A 19,351-nucleotide genomic window follows, 5' to 3' on the forward strand; every position below is an offset into this window, starting at 1 on the left:
AAGTGTACCGAAAAAATCGTATTTTTTTTTTCTTCAAGATACAAAATCCGTGACAACGATTTCTTATTGAAAATTGAATTTGAACAGTTTTTTGAATGAATATCGTTATATTTGCTTGAATTAAAGCAAAAATACAAAAATAATATATTCAGTGATTATATTTGAAAATAGTGAAAAAATTCTCAAAATGTGCTTTTCTGGTCGACAAACGTCGATTTTGAAAATGTAATTAAAAATCGAGGTACATTTTTATTTATTGATCAATCGAGATGAAATCACTTTTAGTGAGTATTTTATAGGTAATTAAGCTGAATTCGGTCAAAAATTTGTCCAGAAAAAAATGCATTAAAAAGTGTACCGAAAAAATCGCATGTTTCATTTCTTCAAGATACAAAATCCGTGACAACGATTTCTTATTGAAAATTGAATTTTAACAGTTTTTTGAATGAATATCGTTATATTTGCTTGAATTAAAGCAAAAAGTACAAAAATAATAGTTTCAGTGATTATATTTGAAAATAGTGAAAAAATTCTCAAAATGTGCTTCTCTGGTCGAGAAACGTCGATTTTGAAAATGTTATTAAAAATCGAGGTACATTTTATTTATTGATCAATCGAGATGAAGTCACTTTTAATGAGTATTTTATAAGTAATTAAGCTGAATTCGGTCAAAAATTTGTCCAGAAAAAAATGGATTAAAAATGTACCGAAAAAATCGCATGTTTCATTTCTTCAAGATACAAAATCCGTGACAACGATTTCTTATTGAAAATTGAATTTGAACAGTTTTTTGAATGAATATCGTTATATTTGCTTGAATTAAAGCAAAAATACAAAAATAATGTATTCAGTGATTATATTTGAAAATAGTGAAAAAATTCTCAAAATGTGCTTTTCTGGTCGACAAACGTCGATTTTGAAAATGTAATTAAAAATCGAGGTACATTTTTATTTATTGATCAATCGAGATGAAATCACTTTTAATGAGTATTTTATAGGTAATTAAGCTGAATTCGGTCAAAAATTTGTCCAGAAAAAAATGCATTAAAAAGTGTACCGAAAAAATCGCATGTTTCATTTCTTCAAGATACAAAATCCGTGACAACGATTTCTTATTGAAAATTGAATTTTAACAGTTTTTTGAATGAATATCGTTATATTTGCTTGAATTAAAGCAAAAAGTACAAAAATAATAGTTTCAGTGATTATATTTGAAAATAGTGAAAAAATTCTCAAAATGTGCTTCTCTGGTCGAGAAACGTCGATTTTGAAAATGTTATTAAAAATCGAGGTACATTTTATTTATTGATCAATCGAGATGAAGTCACTTTTAATGAGTATTTTATAAGTAATTAAGCTGAATTCGGTCAAAAATTTGTCCAGAAAAAAATGGATTAAAAATGTACCGAAAAAATCGCATGTTTCATTTCTTCAAGATACAAAATCCGTGACAACGATTTCTTATTGAAAATTGAATTTGAACAGTTTTTTGAATGAATATCGTTATATTTGCTTGAATTAAAGCAAAAATACAAAAATAATGTATTCAGTGATTATATTTGAAAATAGTGAAAAAATTCTCAAAATGTGCTTTTCTGGTCGACAAACGTCGATTTTGAAAATGTAATTAAAAATCGAGGTACATTTTTATTTATTGATCAATCGAGATGAAATCACTTTTAATGAGTATTTTATAGGTAATTAAGCTGAATTCGGTCAAAAATTTGTCCAGAAAAAAATGCATTAAAAAGTGTACCGAAAAAATCGCATGTTTCATTTCTTCAAGATACAAAATCCGTGACAACGATTTCTTATTGAAAATTGAATTTTAACAGTTTTTTGAATGAATATCGTTATATTTGCTTGAATTAAAGCAAAAAGTACAAAAATAATAGTTTCAGTGATTATATTTGAAAATAGTGAAAAAATTCTCAAAATGTGCTTCTCTGGTCGAGAAACGTCGATTTTGAAAATGTTATTAAAAATCGAGGTACATTTTATTTATTGATCAATCGAGATGAAGTCACTTTTAATGAGTATTTTATAAGTAATTAAGCTGAATTCGGTCAAAAATTTGTCCAGAAAAAAATGGATTAAAAATGTACCGAAAAAATCGCATGTTTCATTTCTTCAAGATACAAAATCCGTGACAACGATTTCTTATTGAAAATTGAATTTGAACAGTTTTTTGAATGAATATCGTTATATTTGCTTGAATTAAAGCAAAAATACAAAAATAATGTATTCAGTGATTATATTTGAAAATAGTGAAAAAATTCTCAAAATGTGCTTTTCTGGTCGACAAACGTCGATTTTGAAAATGTAATTAAAAATCGAGGTACATTTTTATTTATTGATCAATCGAGATGAAATCACTTTTAATGAGTATTTTATAGGTAATTAAGCTGAATTCGGTCAAAAATTTGTCCAGAAAAAAATGCATTAAAAAGTGTACCGAAAAAATCGCATGTTTCATTTCTTCAAGATACAAAATCCGTGACAACGATTTCTTATTGAAAATTGAATTTTAACAGTTTTTTGAATGAATATCGTTATATTTGCTTGAATTAAAGCAAAAAGTACAAAAATAATAGTTTCAGTGATTATATTTGAAAATAGTGAAAAAATTCTCAAAATGTGCTTCTCTGGTCGAGAAACGTCGATTTTGAAAATGTTATTAAAAATCGAGGTACATTTTATTTATTGATCAATCGAGATGAAGTCACTTTTAATGAGTATTTTATAAGTAATTAAGCTGAATTCGGTCAAAAATTTGTCCAGAAAAAAATGGATTAAAAATGTACCGAAAAAATCGCATGTTTCATTTCTTCAAGATACAAAATCCGTGACAACGATTTCGTATTGAAAATTGAATTTTAACAGTTTTTTGAATGAATATCGTTACATTTGCATGAATTAAAGCAAAAAGTACAAAAATAATGGTTTCAGTGGTTATATTTGAAAATAGCGAAAAAATTCTCAAAATGTGCTTCTCTGGTCGAGAAACGTCGATTTTGAAAATGTTATTAAAAATCGAGGTGAATTTTTATCTATTGATCAATCGAGATGATATCACTTTTATTGAGTATTTTATAGGAAAATAAGCTGAATTCCGTCAAAAATTTGTCCAGAAAAAATGCATTCAAAAGTGTACCGAAAAAATCGTATTTTTTTTTTCTTCAAGATACAAAATCCGTGACAACGATTTCTTATTGAAAATTGAATTTGAACAGTTTTTTGAATGAATATCGTTATATTTGCTTGAATTAAAGCAAAAATACAAAAATAATGTATTCAGTGATTATATTTGAAAATAGTGAAAAAATTCTCAAAATGTGCTTTTCTGGTCGACAAACGTCGATTTTGAAAATGTAATTAAAAATCGAGGTACATTTTTATTTATTGATCAATCGAGATGAAATCACTTTTAATGAGTATTTTATAGGTAATTAAGCTGAATTCGGTCAAAAATTTGTCCAGAAAAAAATGCATTAAAAAGTGTACCGAAAAAATCGCATGTTTCATTTCTTCAAGATACAAAATCCGTGACAACGATTTCTTATTGAAAATTGAATTTTAACAGTTTTTTGAATGAATATCGTTATATTTGCTTGAATTAAAGCAAAAAGTACAAAAATAATAGTTTCAGTGATTATATTTGAAAATAGTGAAAAAATTCTCAAAATGTGCTTCTCTGGTCGAGAAACGTCGATTTTGAAAATGTTATTAAAAATCGAGGTACATTTTATTTATTGATCAATCGAGATGAAGTCACTTTTAATGAGTATTTTATAAGTAATTAAGCTGAATTCGGTCAAAAATTTGTCCAGAAAAAAATGGATTAAAAATGTACCGAAAAAATCGCATGTTTCATTTCTTCAAGATACAAAATCCGTGACAACGATTTCTTATTGAAAATTGAATTTGAACAGTTTTTTGAATGAATATCGTTATATTTGCTTGAATTAAAGCAAAAATACAAAAATAATGTATTCAGTGATTATATTTGAAAATAGTGAAAAAATTCTCAAAATGTGCTTTTCTGGTCGACAAACGTCGATTTTGAAAATGTAATTAAAAATCGAGGTACATTTTTATTTATTGATCAATCGAGATGAAATCACTTTTAATGAGTATTTTATAGGTAATTAAGCTGAATTCGGTCAAAAATTTGTCCAGAAAAAAATGCATTAAAAAGTGTACCGAAAAAATCGCATGTTTCATTTCTTCAAGATACAAAATCCGTGACAACGATTTCTTATTGAAAATTGAATTTTAACAGTTTTTTGAATGAATATCGTTATATTTGCTTGAATTAAAGCAAAAAGTACAAAAATAATAGTTTCAGTGATTATATTTGAAAATAGTGAAAAAATTCTCAAAATGTGCTTCTCTGGTCGAGAAACGTCGATTTTGAAAATGTTATTAAAAATCGAGGTACATTTTATTTATTGATCAATCGAGATGAAGTCACTTTTAATGAGTATTTTATAAGTAATTAAGCTGAATTCGGTCAAAAATTTGTCCAGAAAAAAATGGATTAAAAATGTACCGAAAAAATCGCATGTTTCATTTCTTCAAGATACAAAATCCGTGACAACGATTTCTTATTGAAAATTGAATTTGAACAGTTTTTTGAATGAATATCGTTATATTTGCTTGAATTAAAGCAAAAATACAAAAATAATGTATTCAGTGATTATATTTGAAAATAGTGAAAAAATTCTCAAAATGTGCTTTTCTGGTCGACAAACGTCGATTTTGAAAATGTAATTAAAAATCGAGGTACATTTTTATTTATTGATCAATCGAGATGAAATCACTTTTAATGAGTATTTTATAGGTAATTAAGCTGAATTCGGTCAAAAATTTGTCCAGAAAAAAATGCATTAAAAAGTGTACCGAAAAAATCGCATGTTTCATTTCTTCAAGATACAAAATCCGTGACAACGATTTCTTATTGAAAATTGAATTTTAACAGTTTTTTGAATGAATATCGTTATATTTGCTTGAATTAAAGCAAAAAGTACAAAAATAATAGTTTCAGTGATTATATTTGAAAATAGTGAAAAAATTCTCAAAATGTGCTTCTCTGGTCGAGAAACGTCGATTTTGAAAATGTTATTAAAAATCGAGGTACATTTTATTTATTGATCAATCGAGATGAAGTCACTTTTAATGAGTATTTTATAAGTAATTAAGCTGAATTCGGTCAAAAATTTGTCCAGAAAAAAATGGATTAAAAATGTACCGAAAAAATCGCATGTTTCATTTCTTCAAGATACAAAATCCGTGACAACGATTTCTTATTGAAAATTGAATTTGAACAGTTTTTTGAATGAATATCGTTATATTTGCTTGAATTAAAGCAAAAATACAAAAATAATGTATTCAGTGATTATATTTGAAAATAGTGAAAAAATTCTCAAAATGTGCTTTTCTGGTCGACAAACGTCGATTTTGAAAATGTAATTAAAAATCGAGGTACATTTTTATTTATTGATCAATCGAGATGAAATCACTTTTAATGAGTATTTTATAGGTAATTAAGCTGAATTCGGTCAAAAATTTGTCCAGAAAAAAATGCATTAAAAAGTGTACCGAAAAAATCGCATGTTTCATTTCTTCAAGATACAAAATCCGTGACAACGATTTCTTATTGAAAATTGAATTTTAACAGTTTTTTGAATGAATATCGTTATATTTGCTTGAATTAAAGCAAAAAGTACAAAAATAATAGTTTCAGTGATTATATTTGAAAATAGTGAAAAAATTCTCAAAATGTGCTTCTCTGGTCGAGAAACGTCGATTTTGAAAATGTTATTAAAAATCGAGGTACATTTTATTTATTGATCAATCGAGATGAAGTCACTTTTAATGAGTATTTTATAAGTAATTAAGCTGAATTCGGTCAAAAATTTGTCCAGAAAAAAATGGATTAAAAATGTACCGAAAAAATCGCATGTTTCATTTCTTCAAGATACAAAATCCGTGACAACGATTTCGTATTGAAAATTGAATTTTAACAGTTTTTTGAATGAATATCGTTACATTTGCATGAATTAAAGCAAAAAGTACAAAAATAATGGTTTCAGTGGTTATATTTGAAAATAGCGAAAAAATTCTCAAAATGTGCTTCTCTGGTCGAGAAACGTCGATTTTGAAAATGTTATTAAAAATCGAGGTGAATTTTTATCTATTGATCAATCGAGATGATATCACTTTTATTGAGTATTTTATAGGAAAATAAGCTGAATTCCGTCAAAAATTTGTCCAGAAAAAATGCATTCAAAAGTGTACCGAAAAAATCGTATTTTTTTTTTCTTCAAGATACAAAATCCGTGACAACGATTTCTTATTGAAAATTGAATTTGAACAGTTTTTTGAATGAATATCGTTATATTTGCTTGAATTAAAGCAAAAATACAAAAATAATGTATTCAGTGATTATATTTGAAAATAGTGAAAAAATTCTCAAAATGTGCTTTTCTGGTCGACAAACGTCGATTTTGAAAATGTAATTAAAAATCGAGGTACATTTTTATTTATTGATCAATCGAGATGAAATCACTTTTAATGAGTATTTTATAGGTAATTAAGCTGAATTCGGTCAAAAATTTGTCCAGAAAAAAATGCATTAAAAAGTGTACCGAAAAAATCGCATGTTTCATTTCTTCAAGATACAAAATCCGTGACAACGATTTCTTATTGAAAATTGAATTTTAACAGTTTTTTGAATGAATATCGTTATATTTGCTTGAATTAAAGCAAAAAGTACAAAAATAATAGTTTCAGTGATTATATTTGAAAATAGTGAAAAAATTCTCAAAATGTGCTTCTCTGGTCGAGAAACGTCGATTTTGAAAATGTTATTAAAAATCGAGGTACATTTTATTTATTGATCAATCGAGATGAAGTCACTTTTAATGAGTATTTTATAAGTAATTAAGCTGAATTCGGTCAAAAATTTGTCCAGAAAAAAATGGATTAAAAATGTACCGAAAAAATCGCATGTTTCATTTCTTCAAGATACAAAATCCGTGACAACGATTTCTTATTGAAAATTGAATTTGAACAGTTTTTTGAATGAATATCGTTATATTTGCTTGAATTAAAGCAAAAATACAAAAATAATGTATTCAGTGATTATATTTGAAAATAGTGAAAAAATTCTCAAAATGTGCTTTTCTGGTCGACAAACGTCGATTTTGAAAATGTAATTAAAAATCGAGGTACATTTTTATTTATTGATCAATCGAGATGAAATCACTTTTAATGAGTATTTTATAGGTAATTAAGCTGAATTCGGTCAAAAATTTGTCCAGAAAAAAATGCATTAAAAAGTGTACCGAAAAAATCGCATGTTTCATTTCTTCAAGATACAAAATCCGTGACAACGATTTCTTATTGAAAATTGAATTTTAACAGTTTTTTGAATGAATATCTTTATATTTGCTTGAATTAAAGCAAAAAGTACAAAAATAATAGTTTCAGTGATTATATTTGAAAATAGTGAAAAAATTCTCAAAATGTGCTTCTCTGGTCGAGAAACGTCGATTTTGAAAATGTTATTAAAAATCGAGGTACATTTTATTTATTGATCAATCGAGATGAAGTCACTTTTAATGAGTATTTTATAAGTAATTAAGCTGAATTCGGTCAAAAATTTGTCCAGAAAAAAATGGATTAAAAATGTACCGAAAAAATCGCATGTTTCATTTCTTCAAGATACAAAATCCGTGACAACGATTTCGTATTGAAAATTGAATTTTAACAGTTTTTTGAATGAATATCGTTACATTTGCATGAATTAAAGCAAAAAGTACAAAAATAATGGTTTCAGTGGTTATATTTGAAAATAGCGAAAAAATTCTCAAAATGTGCTTCTCTGGTCGAGAAACGTCGATTTTGAAAATGTTATTAAAAATCGAGGTGAATTTTTATTTATTGATCAATCGAGATGATATCACTTTTATTGAGTATTTTATAGGTAAATAAGCTAAATTCGGTCAAAAATTTGTCCAGAAAAAAATGCATTAAAAAGTTTGCCGAAAAAATCGCACGTTTTTTTTTCTTCAAGATACAAAATCCGTGACAACGATTTCTTATTGAAAATTCAATTTGAACAGTTTTTTGAATGAATATCCTTACATTTGCTTGAATTAAAGCAAAAAGTACAAAAATAATGGTTTCATTGGTTATATTTGAAAATAGTGAAAAAATTCTCAAAATGTGCTTCTCTGGTCGAGAAACGTCGATTTTGAAAATGTTATTATAAATCGAGGTGAATTTTTATTTATTGATCAATCGAGATGAAATCACCTTTATTGAGTATTTTATAGGTAAATAAGCTGAATTCCGTCAAAAATTTGTCCAGAAAAAAATGCATTCAAAAGTGTACCGAAAAAATCGCATGTTTTTTTCTTCAAGATACAAAATCCGTGACAACGATTTCTTATTGAAAATTGAATTTGAACAGTGTTTTGAATGAATATCGTTATATTTGCTTGAATTAAAGCAAAAATTCAAAAATAATGGATTCAGTGATTATATTTGAAAATAGTGAAAAAATTCTCAAAATGTGCTTCTCTGGTCGAGAAACGTCGATTTTGAAAATGTAATTAAAAATCGAGGTACATTTTTATTTATTGATCAATCGAGATGAAATCACTTTTAATGAGTATTTTATAGGTAATTAAGCTGAATTCGGTCAAAAATTTGTCCAGAAAAAATGCATTAAAAAGTGTACCGAAAAAATCGCATGTTTTTTTTCTTCGAGATAAAAAATCCGTGACAAGGATTTCTTATTGAAAATTGAATTTTAACAGTTTTTTGAATGAATATCGTTATATTTGCTTGGATTAAAGCAAAAATTACAAAAATAATGGATTCAGTGATTATATTTGAAAATAGTGAAAATATTCGCAAAATGTGCTTTTCTGGTCGAGAAACGTCGATTTTGAAAATGTAATTAAAAATCGAGGTACATTTTTATTTATTGATCAATCGAGATGAAATCACTTTTAATGAGTATTTTATAGGTAATTAAGCTGAATTCGGTCAAAAATTTGTCCAGAAAAAAATGCACTGAAAAGTGTACCGAAAAAATCGCATGTTTCATTTCTTCAAGATACAAAATCCGTGACAACGATTTCTTATTGAAAATTGAATTTTAACAGTTTTTTGAATGAATATCGTTATATTTGCTTGAATTAAAGCAAAAAGTACAAAAATAATAGTTTCAGTGATTATATTTGAAAATAGTGAAAAAATTCTCAAAATGTGCTTCTCTGGTCGAGAAACGTCGATTTTGAAAATGTTATTAAAAATCGAGGTACATTTTATTTATTGATCAATCGAGATGAAGTCACTTTTAATGAGTATTTTATAAGTAATTAAGCTGAATTCGGTCAAAAATTTGTCCAGAAAAAAATGGATTAAAAATGTACCGAAAAAATCGCATGTTTCATTTCTTCAAGATACAAAATCCGTGACAACGATTTCTTATTGAAAATTGAATTTTAACAGTTTTTTGAATGAATATCGTTATATTTGCTTGAATTAAAGCAAAAAGTACAAAAATAATAGTTTCAGTGATTATATTCTAGAATTTTGAAAACCATTATTCGATTCGTCGGTGCGAATAGTAAACGTCAATTTTGACCAAATTATTTGGTCCGACCAAATAGTAACGAGTAGTCTGCACGGCCCTAAAATAGATATGAAAAAAGCAAACATATTTTCGATTTGTTATTGTTTTAAAAAGATGAAGATTAATTTGTCGCACTTAATTTAAATTCGAATTATTAACTAGCACTCTCGGCAACGGCCATATCACGCTGAAAACACCGGTTCTCGTCCGATCACCGAAGTTAAGCAGCGTCGAGCGCAGTCAGTACTTGGAAACTCTGCGTGCCGTTGGCTTTTTCACTTTTGTTTCCTCTTTTAAATTCCACCAGATATGAAAAAAGCAAACATATCTTCTTTTTGTTATTGTTTTATAAAGATGAAGGTTAATTAAATTCAAATTATTAAATAGCACTCTCGGCAACGGCCATATCACGCTGAAAACACCGGTTTTCGTCCAATCACTGAAGTTAAAAAGCGTCGAGCGCAGTCAGTACTTGGGAGGGAGACCACTTACGAACACTGTGTGCCGTTGGCTTTTTCACTTTTTTTTCCTCTTTTAAATTCCAATAGATATGAAAAGAGCAAACATATTTTCTTTTTGTTATTGTTTTAAAAAGATGAAGGTTAATTTGTCTCACTTAATTTAAATTCGAATTATTAACTAGTACTCTCGGCAACGGCCATATCACGCTGAGAACACCGGTTCTCGTCCGATCACCGAAGTTAAGCAGCGTCGAGCGCAGTCAGTACTTGGGAGGGAGACCACTTAGGAACACTGCGAGCCGTTGGCTTTTTCACTTTTTTTCCTCTTTTAAATTCCAATAGATATGAAAAAAGCAATCATATTTTATATTTGTTATTGTTTTAAAAAGATGAAGGTTAATTTGTCGCACTTAATTTAAATTCGAATTATTAACTAGCACTCTCGGCAACGGCCATATCACGCTGAAAACACCGGTTCTCGTCCGATCACCGAAGTTAAGAAGCGTCGCGCGCAGTCAGTACTTGGGAGGGAGACCACTTAGGAACACTGAGTGCCGTTGGCTTTTTCACTATTTTTCCTCTTTTAAATTCCAATAGATATGAAAAAAGCAAATATATTTTCTTTTTGTTATTGTTTTAAAAAGATGAAGGTTAATTAAATTCAAATTATTAACGAGCACTCTCGGCAACGGCCATATCACGCTGAATACACCGGTACTCGTCCGGTCACCGAAGTTAAGCAGCGTCGAGCGCAGTCAGTACTTCGGAGGAAGACCATTTAGGAACACTGCTTGCCGCTAGATTTATCACTTTTTTTTGTCTTTTAAATTCCAATAGATATGAAAAAAGCAAACACATCTTCTTTTTGTTATTGTTTTATAAAGATGAAGATTAATTAAATTCAAATTATTAACAAGCACTCTCGGCAACGGCCATATCACGCTGAAAACACCGGTTCTCGTCCGATCACCGAAGTTAAGCAGCGTCGAGCGCAGTCAGTACTTGGGAACACTGCGTGCCGTTGGCTTTTTCCTTTTTGTTTCCTCTTTTAAATTCCACCAGATATGAAAAAAGCAAACATATCTTCTTTTTGTAATTGTTTTATAAAGATGAAGGTTTATTAAATTCAAATTATTAACTAGCACTCTCGGCAACGGCCATTTCACGCTGAATACACCGTTTCTCGTCCGATCACCGAAGTTAAGCAGCGTCGAGCGCAGTCAGTACTTGGGAGGGAGACCACTTAGGAACACTGCGTGCCGTTAGCTTTTTCACTTTTTTTTTCTTTTAAATTCCAATAGATATGAAAAAAGCAAACATATTTTCTTTTTGTTATTGTTTTAAAAAGATGAAGGTTAATTTGTCTCACTTAATTTAAATTCGAATTATTAACTAGCACTCTCGGCATCGGCCATATCACGCTGAAAACACCGGTTCTAGTCCGATCACCGAAGTTAAGCAGCGTCGAGCGCAGTCAGTACTTAGAAACACTGCGTGAAGTTGGCTTTTTCACTTTTATTTCCTCTTTTATATTCCACCAGATATGATTAAAGCAAACATATTTTCTTTTTGTTATTGTTTTAAAAAAATGAAGGTTAATTTGTCTCACTTAATTTAAATTCGAATTGTTAACTAGCACTCTCGGCAACGGCCATATCACGCTGAAAACACCGGTTCACGTCCGATCACCGAAGTTAAGCAGCGTCGAGCGCAGTCAGTACTTGGGAACACTGCGTGCCGTTGGCTTTTTCCTTTTTGTTTCCTCTTTTAAATTCCACCAGATATGAAAAAAGCAAACATATCTTCTTTTTGTTATTGTTTTATAAAGACGAAGGTTAATTAAATTCAAATTATTAACTAGCACTCTCGGCAACGGCCATATCACGCTGAATTAGGGTTGTAAGTCGGAAAATTTTCCGCGGGAAATTTTCCGCTCGGAAAATTTTCCGGAAAATGACCGAGCTATATTTTTCCGGAAAATTTTCCGTATTTTTCCGCTACCGGTTTCTCAATTAAAATGTTAAAACTTTAAAATTTTTCAATTGCCTTTCTTTTCAAAACATTCATTATTTTGTTTTCGGTGAATTCGGAGGGGGAAAAATTGTTTGTTAACCCTGTTTAAAGTCACAAATTATGGAAAAATCAACCACTAATATTTGGCGGTACTTTAATAACTGGGGAATGTATATATTGAAAACAATGTTATGCAAATAACAAAACGTGGATGAAACGCCACTTTTCATCTGGTATGTGCAAAAAGTGTTCCCCATCTGCATTGAAAAGTTTTAAAATTACCTGCACGAAAAATTAGTCTTCTCATGATATGCAACTACATTTGGTATGTCAGCGAGGTGTAATTAGTCAAATTCGTAATTCAATTATATAAAAAGGCTGCAGTTTCTGTTTTAAAATGTATCTATTATATTAATTTCGAACTCAGGACAACAAAACTGAAGAAGCTATCGAAATATCTTCAAAAGTTTGATAAATTGACTCAAAGCTCACTTAATTGCTAGTTTTATATTTTTCCGATTAGCGGAAAATTTTCCTCTTCGCGGAAAATTTTCCGGAAAATTTACCGGAAAATTTTCCGCGTTTTATTTTTCCGGAAAATTTACAACACTACGCTGAATACACCGGTTCTCGTCCGGTCACCGAAGTTAAGCAGCGTCGAGCGCAGTCAGTACTTGGGAGGGAGACCACTTAGGAACACTGCGTGCCGTGTGCTTTTTCACTTTTTTTCCTCTTTTAAATTCCAATAGATATGAAAAAAGCAAACATATTTTCTATTTGTTATTGTTTTAAAAAGATGTAGGTTAATTTGTCGCACTTAATTTAAATTCAAATTATTAACTAGCACTCTCGGCAACGGCCATATCACGCTGAATACACCGTTTCTCGTCCGATCACCGAAGTTAAGCAGCGTCGAGCGCAGTCAGTACTTGGGAGGGAGACCACTTAGGAACACTGCGTGCCGTTAGCTTTTTCACTTTTTTGTCTTTTAAATTCCAATAGATATGAAAAAAGCAAAGATATTCTGAGAGAGCGGTAGCTCTCTTAGATATGACTTCATACTGCTCTTAATGTATAAGGAGGGTTTTTTGTTTGGATGTAGATTTTTTTGTATTGCATTAACTGTTTTGAAAAACTTCCACAGAACTACAATTCTGGCCCACAATATGTGGTTTAAATTTCAAAGAGATCCATTAATTAGTTAATTTTATAAAAAATAAAGTTGCTAAGGGTGGTTTTCATTTCCATAAAATTAATCACACCTTTCGATGAAAAACGGGAATTTTTCCCATAGAAATAACATGGGAAATTTTAAGAAAAAAACATTCCGGTTAATTCGATTTTAGAAAAACTATACGTTTGTTAGACTTGAAAACGGTTTTAAATGGAAGGTACACCACCTTACATTCCGCTAAGCAATTTTCATTGACTATAATTAAGTCTAGGTATGTTTAAATTTAAATTTTCAAAACCATTCCAATCTGCGATATTTAAGCAGTGTAAAGAGTCAGTTTATGATGTTAGCACTTTTAAAGCTATTTGGTTCATATTTCTTGGTGGTTGAAAAACAAGGGGACCTAGCTTTGTGTGAGCTAACAAGTTAAGTTGGAAAAGTACCCCCACACTAATAAATTATGTAACCAACTGCCTTTGGTACTTGTGGGTACTTGTAGGTACTTGTGGGTGCTTGTAGGTACTTATGGATGCTTGTAGGTACTTGTGGGTGTTTGTGGGTGCTAGTAGGTACTAGTGGGTGCTAGTAGGTACTAGTGGGTGCAAGTAGGTACTAGTGGGTGCTAGTAGGTACTAGTGGGTGCTTGTAGGTACTAGTGGGTGCTTGTAGGTACTAGTGGGTGCTAGTAGGTACTAGTGGGTGCTAGTAGGTACTAGTGGGTGCTAGTAGGTACTAGTGGGTGCTAGTAGGTACTAGTGGGTGCTTGTAGGTACTAGTGGGTGCTTGTAGGTACTAGTGGGTGCTTGTAGGTACTAGTGGGTTCTTGTGGGTACTTGTGGGTGCTTGTAGGTACTAGTGGGTGCTAGTAGGTACTAGTGGGTGCTAGTAGGTACTAGTGGGTGCTTGTAGGTACTAGTGGGTGCTTGTAGGTACTAGTGGGTGCTTGTAGGTACTAGTGGGTTCTTGTGGGTACTTGTGGGTGCTTGTAGGTACTAGTGGGTGCTTGTGGGTACTTGCCCCGGGTACTTGTGGGTGTTTGTAGGTAGTTGTGGGTACTTGCCCCGGGTACTTGTGGGTGTTTGTAGGTACTTGTGGGTGCTTGTAGGTACTTGTGGGTGCTTGTCGGTGTTTGTAGGTACTTGTGGGTGCTTGTAGGTACTTGTGGGTACTTGTAGGTACTTGTGGGTACTTGTAGGTACTTGTGGGTGCTTGTAGGTACTTGTGGGAGCTTGTAGGTACTTGTGGGTGCTTGTAGTTACTTGTGGGTGCTTGTAGGTACTTGTGGGTGCTTCTAGGTACTTATGGATGCTTGTAGGTACTTGTGGCTGCTTGTAGGTACTTGTGGGTGCTTGTGGGTGCTTTAGGTACTTGTGGGTGCTTGTAGGTACTAGTGGTTGCTTGTAGGTACTAGTGGGTGCTTGTAGGTACTTGTGGGTGCTTGTAGGTACTTATGGGTGCTTGTAGGTACTTGTGGGTGCTTGAAGGTACTAGTGGGTGCTTGTAGGTACTTGTGGGTGCTTGTAGGTACTTGTGGGTGCTTGTAGGTACTTGTGGGTGCTTGAAGGTACTTGTGGGTGCTTGTAGGTACTTGTGGGTGCATGTAGGTACTTGTGGGTGCTTGTAGGTACTTGTGGGTTCTTGTAGGTACTTTTGGGTTCTTGTAGGTACTTGTGGGTGCATGAAGTACTTGTGGGTGCTTGTAGGTACTTGTGGGTGCATGTAGGTACTTGTGGGTGCTTGTAGGTACTTGTTGGTACTTGTGGGTGCTTGTGGTTTGCTTATGGGTACTTGTGGGTGCTTGTTTGTACTTGTGGGTGCTTGTGGGCACTTTTGGGTGCTTGTGGGTACTTGTGGGTGCTTGTAGGTACTTGTGGGTACTTGTGGTTGCTTGTGGTGGCTTGTAGGTATTTGTGGGTGCTTGTAGGTACTTGTGGGTACTTGTGGGTGCTTGTAGGTACTTGTGGGTACTTGTGGTTGCTTGTGGGTGCTTGTAGGTACTTGTGGGTGCTTGAAGGTACTTGTGGGTGCTTGTAGGTACTTGTGGGTACTTGTGGGTGTTTGTGGGTGCTTGTAGGTACTTGCCCCGGGTGCTTGTGGGTACTTGCTCCGGGTGTTTGTAGGTAGTTGTGGGTACTTGCCCCGGGTACTTGTGGGTGTTTGTAGGTACTTGTGGGTGCTTGTAGGTACTTGTGGGTGCTTGTCGGTGTTTGTAGGTACTTGTGGGTGCTTGTAGGTACTTGTGGGTACTTGTAGGTACTTGTGGGTACTTGTAGGTACTTGTGGGTGCTTGTAGGTACTTGTGGGAGCTTGTAGGTACTTGTGGGTGCTTGTAGTTACTTGTGGGTGCTTGTAGGTACTTGTGGGTGCTTCTAGGTACTTATGGATGCTTGTAGGTACTTGTGGCTGCTTGTAGGTACTTGTGGGTGCTTGTGGGTGCTTTAGGTACTTGTGGGTGCTTGTAGGTACTAGTGGTTGCTTGTAGGTACTAGTGGGTGCTTGTAGGTACTTGTGGGTGCTTGTAGGTACTTATGGGTGCTTGTAGGTACTTGTGGGTGCTTGAAGGTACTAGTGGGTGCTTGTAGGTACTTGTGGGTGCTTGTAGGTACTTGTGGGTGCTTGTAGGTACTTGTGGGTGCTTGAAGGTACTTGTGGGTGCTTGTAGGTACTTGTGGGTGCATGTAGGTACTTGTGGGTGCTTGTAGGTACTTGTGGGTTCTTGTAGGTACTTTTGGGTTCTTGTAGGTACTTGTGGGTGCATGAAGTACTTGTGGGTGCTTGTAGGTACTTGTGGGTGCATGTAGGTACTTGTGGGTGCTTGTAGGTACTTGTTGGTACTTGTGGGTGCTTGTGGTTTGCTTATGGGTACTTGTGGGTGCTTGTTTGTACTTGTGGGTGCTTGTGGGCACTTTTGGGTGCTTGTGGGTACTTGTGGGTGCTTGTAGGTACTTGTGGGTACTTGTGGTTGCTTGTGGTGGCTTGTAGGTATTTGTGGGTGCTTGTAGGTACTTGTGGGTACTTGTGGGTGCTTGTAGGTACTTGTGGGTACTTGTGGTTGCTTGTGGGTGCTTGTAGGTACTTGTGGGTGCTTGAAGGTACTTGTGGGTGCTTGTAGGTACTTGTGGGTACTTGTGGGTGTTTGTGGGTGCTTGTAGGTACTTGCCCCGGGTGCTTGTGGGTACTTGCTCCGGGTGCTTGTAGGTACTTTTGCTACATAAAAGTTTGAAATTGACAATCTCGGATCGTCTTTGTGAAGTTTTAAGGATATCCGAACTTCATATTGGCCTTATGACAATTTTGAGCTAAATGTTAAACGGACATAAATCAGCATTTTTAAAAATTTTGTAAAATTGTCCATTTGGTCCTATTTCTGGGGTAAAAAAATGTATTATGTTAATTACAATAAGAATACTAACTTTTATTGATTTACGTTTTTTTTTAAGTATCATTATAAATAAATGTCTGATTGAGCTAAATTTATGGTCCCCTTTATATAAGTTTCTGCTTAGTGCAGATTATGAAAATGTAAAACAGTTTCTTAACATTCTTAATTAAAATGAAGACTGAAGGAACAGATATTAATCAAAAATGTCTTGATTAGAATCAAGACCTAAAAAGTATCGATAAGACTGAGGTTATCACTTGTCTGAAGGTTCAGATATTAATTTTTCTTTTTAATTGAAACTTAAATGCATGCTTAAGAAAAAACAACGTTCCATTACCGTTTTCCGTTGAAATAAATTATTTTACTGGTAATCAATTTCAAAAATTTACTTATCTCGGCTTTTCGACCACAATTCCATTCCCCGAAAACATTTTATCATTACATTAATTACTTTTGGGAGATAACGTGTCAAAATAACCTATAAAACAATAAAAAACTGTAATAGCGGTCTGTTTAGCCATGACAAGAACCTTTTAAAAGTTTCAAGCACTATATAACCCTTTCGAGACTAACAGGACCTGAGCAAACTATAGCTTAACCTGCTACTAGTACGACCAGGGAGAATTGACGTAAACTGGAGTTGAAATTTCATCATGTGCGGCCTCGGCCTTGAAACTCTCCCATAGTCCCAGTGTGTGTAGAACATAATTTTTTCGCTGTTATCTGCCAAAACCAATCTTTCTTGGTAGTGCCGTCTCCTCACTTGAATTTTTCATGATATATTAAGGTTTGAACGAACATTTCACTACCATGTCCCTCTGCTAACTTGAAGCAAACTTTCCTTTCTTTTTGCTGCTCATTACCGGTGCCATTCCCTTGACTTTCTGTTCGTTATAACTACAATCATGAATTTATTTAATTCAAACCAAAATATTAAAAAAATTCCTTTTGTACTACTTCCGTGCCATATCAAATAGTCTCTAACCATTGCTAGAAACTAGAGAGAGAAATTGGGCAGTAACACTGATCATGCCCTGAACTATGAGAAAGAACAATACGACGGTTGACTAAAGTACACTTGATATTACATCATTTTGCAAAACCGCGAGTAAAAATCTTACTGTCCCTATTGAATTTGGCGCCATTGGTTTTAGAATAATTAAAATGTTCCACTGCGAAGCGTGCCGGTCACGAATGGGGATGTAACGTCTTTAGGAACCTTTTAAAATGCAAAACCATACACGTACTCTCCCAAAAATAATTAATGCAATGATAAAATATTTTCGGGGAATGGAATTGTGGTCGAAAAGCCGAGATAAGTAAATTTTTGAAATTGATTACCAGTAAAATAATTTATTTCAACGGAAAACGGTAATGGAACCTTGTTTTTTCTTAAGCATGTATTTAAGTTTCAATTAAAAAGAAAAATTAATATCTGAACCTTCAGACAAGTGATAACCTCCGTCTTATCGATACTTTTTAGGTCTTGATTCTAATCAAGACATTTTTAATTAATTTTCTTTTTGTTATTGTTTTAAAAAGATGAAGGTTAATTTGTCTCACTTAATTTAAATTCGAATTATTAACTAGGACTCTCGGCAACGGCCAAATCACGCTGAAAACACGGGTTTCGTCCGATCACCGAAGTTAAGCAGCGTCGAGCGCAGTCAGTACTTGGGAACACTGCGTGCCGTTGGCTTTTTCCTTTTTGTTTCCTCTTTTAAATTCCACCAGATATGAAAAAACCAAACATATCATCTTTTTGTTATTGTTTTATAAATATGAAGGTTAATTAAATTAAATTATTATCTAGCACTCTCGGCAACGGCCATATCACGCTGAAAGCACCGGTTCTCGTCCGATCACCGAAGTTAAGCAGCGTCGAGCGCAGTCAGTACTTGGGAACACTGCGTGCCGTTGGCTTTTTCCATTTTGTTTCCTCTTATAAATTCCACCAGATATGAAAAAAGCAAACATATCTTCTTTTTGTTATTGTTTTATAAAGATGAAGGTTAATTAAATTCAAATTATTAACTAGCATTGTCGGCAACGGCCATATCACGCTGAATAAACCCTTTCTCGTCCGATCACCGAAGTTAAGCAGCGTCGAGCGCAGTCAGTACTTGGGAGGGAGACCACTTAGGAACCCTGCGTGCCGTTAGCTTTTTCACTTTTTTTGTCTTTTAAATTCCAATAGATATGAAAAAAGCAAACATATTTTCTTTTTGTTATTGTTTTAAAAAGATGAAGGTTAATTTGTCTCACTTAATTTAAATTCGAATTATTAACTAGCACTCTCGGCAACGGCCATATCACGCTGAAAACACCGGTTCTCGTCCGATCACCGAAGTTAAGCAGCGTCGAGCGCAGTCAGTACTTGGGAACACTGCGTGCCGTTGGCTTTTTCCTTTTTGTTTCCTCTTATAAATTCCACCAGATATGAAAAAAGCAAACATATCTTCTTTTTGTTATTGTTTTATAAAGATGAAGGTTAATTAAATTCAAATTATTAACTAGCACTCTCGGCAACGGTCATATCACGCTGAATACACCGTTTCTCGTCCGATCACCGAAGTTAAGCAGCGTCGAGGGCAGTCAGTACTTCGGAGGGAGACCACTTAGGAACACTGCGTGCCGTTAGCTTTTTCACTTTTTTTTGTCTTTAAATT

The 19,351-nt window shown here is 33.0% G+C and overlaps 1 non-coding gene and 12 pseudogenes across 1 annotated transcript; all 13 read left to right on the forward strand.

The window, feature by feature from the left end:
- Nucleotides 1-9,821: 9,821 nt before the first annotated feature.
- On the forward strand, nucleotides 9,822-9,924 carry LOC149700968 (5S ribosomal RNA; annotated as a pseudogene).
- Nucleotides 9,925-10,046: 122 nt separating this feature from the next.
- LOC149700969 (5S ribosomal RNA) lies at nucleotides 10,047-10,165 on the forward strand (annotated as a pseudogene).
- Nucleotides 10,166-10,302: 137 nt separating this feature from the next.
- LOC149700970 (5S ribosomal RNA) lies at nucleotides 10,303-10,421 on the forward strand. Its single transcript, XR_016382325.1, has one exon. It is a non-coding gene; the product is annotated as a 5S ribosomal RNA (ribosomal RNA).
- Nucleotides 10,422-10,557: 136 nt separating this feature from the next.
- LOC149700971 (5S ribosomal RNA) lies at nucleotides 10,558-10,676 on the forward strand (annotated as a pseudogene).
- Nucleotides 10,677-10,797: 121 nt separating this feature from the next.
- Nucleotides 10,798-10,916, forward strand: LOC149700972 (5S ribosomal RNA; annotated as a pseudogene).
- Nucleotides 10,917-11,037: 121 nt separating this feature from the next.
- Nucleotides 11,038-11,140, forward strand: LOC149700973 (5S ribosomal RNA; annotated as a pseudogene).
- Nucleotides 11,141-11,262: 122 nt separating this feature from the next.
- LOC149700974 (5S ribosomal RNA) lies at nucleotides 11,263-11,381 on the forward strand (annotated as a pseudogene).
- Nucleotides 11,382-11,756: 375 nt separating this feature from the next.
- Nucleotides 11,757-11,859, forward strand: LOC149700975 (5S ribosomal RNA; annotated as a pseudogene).
- A 1,118-nt stretch (nucleotides 11,860-12,977) lies between these two features.
- Nucleotides 12,978-13,096, forward strand: LOC149700976 (5S ribosomal RNA; annotated as a pseudogene).
- A 5,406-nt stretch (nucleotides 13,097-18,502) lies between these two features.
- On the forward strand, nucleotides 18,503-18,605 carry LOC149700977 (5S ribosomal RNA; annotated as a pseudogene).
- Nucleotides 18,606-18,727: 122 nt separating this feature from the next.
- LOC149700978 (5S ribosomal RNA) lies at nucleotides 18,728-18,846 on the forward strand (annotated as a pseudogene).
- A 135-nt stretch (nucleotides 18,847-18,981) lies between these two features.
- LOC149700979 (5S ribosomal RNA) lies at nucleotides 18,982-19,084 on the forward strand (annotated as a pseudogene).
- Nucleotides 19,085-19,206: 122 nt separating this feature from the next.
- LOC149700980 (5S ribosomal RNA) lies at nucleotides 19,207-19,325 on the forward strand (annotated as a pseudogene).
- The last annotated feature ends 26 nt before the right edge of the window (nucleotides 19,326-19,351 follow it).

Source organism: Phalangium opilio, unplaced genomic scaffold (assembly GCF_054372755.1).
Source record: "Phalangium opilio isolate 3A_F unplaced genomic scaffold, DU_Popi_V2 ptg000019l_1, whole genome shotgun sequence".
In the NCBI taxonomy this organism is placed as follows: Eukaryota; Metazoa; Arthropoda; class Arachnida; order Opiliones; family Phalangiidae; genus Phalangium; species Phalangium opilio.